Genomic DNA, 3033 nt, shown 5'->3' with positions numbered 1-3033 from the left:
CCTCGGCCTCCCAAAGTGCTGGGATTACAGGCTTGAGCCACCGCGCCCGGCCAACACCACCTAATTCTTACCTTATTTCTGGAACCAGTACCACCCATAAAAGTCTAATTCACTCACTGGCCTCAGACTGAGACTTCAGGAACAGAAATGAGATCTGTAATAAAATGCAGCCTGTGGGGGCCAGGAGTCGGGCTCTTTATCTTCCTTCAGAAGAACCCTTGAGGGAAACACTTATGCCACAGTCTCCAGGGAAAGAGCTATTTCCACCAGCTTTGCCTTCTTCCTAAGTAGGCTGATTCTCTAAAACCAATTTCCCACCTTCCTCCCTTCTTCCTGCTCCTTTTCTCTTTTGTTTTTCTCAAGATGCTGTGATACAAAAGCCTTTCCCACCTAATCTAGCCTTACAACAGCCTATTTAAACAAATGTTAAACCAATTTTTTAACAGGCATATAAAGTCTGATGATTAATATATATTGATGATTTATAAAGGTATGTTCTTCATGAAAAGTATAATGTTGAAGTTATATTCATCTCCCTGGTTTTGATTAAGTTTTAACTTTCAGTCATGAATAATGATGCTTAACTCTGTTGCCTAAGATATGTAAATATACATGCTTAATGGTTAGTAGAAAACATGTGAGTCATGAGTATTTTGGACACGTTTGTATTCCATTGTTTGTCTTCTTTGGCTGTTTAGTGTTTGTTTTTACTTTTTCTTAATTTTCAGTTTGATAGTGATGTGCCAAGGCATAGCTTTCTTTGTTTTTATTCTCCTTGATGTTTGCTTAGCTTTTTGAAGCTGTAAATTTATGATTTTTACCTAATTTGGAAAATTTTATTAATTATTTTTATTTTTTATTATATTTAATTTCTGGGGTACATGTACAGAATGTGCAGTTTTGTTATATAGGTATACATGTGCCATGGTGATTTGCTGCATCCATCACCTCATAATCTACATTAGGTATTTCCCCTAATGCTATCTCTCCCCTGGCCCCCAACACCCCGATAAGCCTTGATGTGTGATGTTCCCCTCCCTGTGTCCGTGTGTTCTCATTGTTCAACACCCACTTATGAGTGAGAACATGCGGTGTTTGGTTTTCTGTTCTTGTGTCAGTTTGCTGAGAATGATGGTTTCCAGCTTTAATCCATGTCCCTGCAAAGGACATAAACTCATCCTTGTTTTAAAAAAAATTATTTATTTTACTTTAGGTGCATACTATATCGGCATTTCTCCCCATGTTATCCCTCCCCACCCTCCCCTTCATCCCCAGCCCCCATTGTCTCTCCCCTACCCACCCCCTGCCCCCAGTGTGTGATGCTCCTCTCCCTGAGTCCATGTGTTCTCATTGTTCAACACCCACCTATGAGTGAGAATATATGGTGTTTGGCTTTCTGTTCTTGTGTCAGTTTGCTGAAAATGATGGTTTCCAGATTCATCCAAGTCCCTACAAGGACACAAATTCATCATTTTTTATGGCTGCGTAGTATTCCACGGTGTATATGTACCACATTTTCTTTGTCCAGTCTATCGTTGATGGGCATTTGGGTGGGTTCCAGGTCTTTGCTATTGTACACAGGGCTGCAATGAACATACGTGTGCATGTGTCTTTATAGTAGAATGATTTTTAGTACTTTGGATATATACCCAGTAATGGGATTGCTGGGTCAAATGGAATTTCTATTTCTAGATCCTTGAGGAATCACCACACTGTCTTCCACAATGGTTGAACTAATTTATACTCCCACCAACTATGTAAGAGTGTTCCTATTTATCCACATCCTCTCCAGCATCTGTTGTCTCCAGATTTTTTAATGATCACCATTCTAACTGGCGTGAGATGATATCTCAATGTGGTTTTGATTTGCATTTCTCTAATGACCAGTGATGGTGACTATTTTTTCATATGTTTGTTGGCCTCATATATGTCCTCTTTTGAAAAGTGTCTATTCATATCCATTGTCTACTTTTGAATGGGGTTGTTTTTTTCTTATATATTTGTTTTAGTTCTGTGTAGATTCTGGATATTAGCCCTTTGTCAGATGGGTAGATTGCAAAATTTTTTTCCCATTTTGTTAGTTGCCAATTAGCTCTAATGATGGCTTCTTGTGCTGTACAGAAGCTCTGAATTTTAGTTAGATCCCATTTGTCTATCTTGGCTTTTATTGCCATTGCTTTTGGTGTTTTAGTCATGAAGTCCTTGTCTATGCCTATGTCCTGGATGGTTTTGCCTAGGTTTTCTTCTAGTGTTTTTATGGTGTTAGGTTTTATGTTTAAATTTTTAACCCATCTGGAGTTAATTTTGGTGTAAGTTGACAGGTAGGGGTCCAGTTTTAGCTTTCTGCATATTGCTAGCCAGTTTTCCCAACACCATTTATTAAACATGAAGTCCTTTCCCTATTGCTTGTTTTTGCTGGGTTTGTCAAAGATCAGATTGTTGTAGATGTGTGGTGTTTCTTCTGGGGCCTCTGTTCTGTTCCATTGGTTTATGGCTCTGTTTTGGTACCAGTACCATGCTGTTTTGATTACTGTAGCCTTGTAGTATAGTTTGAAGTCCAGCAGTGTGATACCTCCAGCTTTTTTCTTTTTGCTTAGGACTGTCTTGGCTATGCGGGCTCTCTTGTGATTCCATATGAAGTTTAAAGTCATTTTTTCCAGTTCTGTGAAGAAGGTCTTTGGTAGCTTGATGGGGATAGTGTTGAATCTGTAGATTACTTTGGGCAGTATGGCCATTTTCATGATATTAATTCTTCCTAACCATGAGCATGGAATGTTTTGCCATCTGTTTGTTTCCTCTCTTATTTCACTAAGCAGTGGCTTGTAGTTCTCCTTGAAGAGGTCCTTTACATCCTTTGTTAATTGTATTCCTAGGTATTTTATTCTCTTTGTAGCAATTGTGAATGGCAGTTTGCTCTTGATTTGTCTCTTTGTTAGTCTGTTATTGGTGTATAGAAATGCTTGTGATTTCTGCACATTGATTTTGTATCCTGAGACTTTGCTGAAGTTGCTTATCAGTTTAAGGAGATTTGGG

Source organism: Cebus imitator, unplaced genomic scaffold, assembly GCF_001604975.1.
Source record: "Cebus imitator isolate Cc_AM_T3 unplaced genomic scaffold, Cebus_imitator-1.0 Scaffold79, whole genome shotgun sequence".
In the NCBI taxonomy this organism is placed as follows: Eukaryota; Metazoa; Chordata; class Mammalia; order Primates; family Cebidae; genus Cebus; species Cebus imitator.
Note: the sequence above shows the minus strand (reverse complement) of the source record.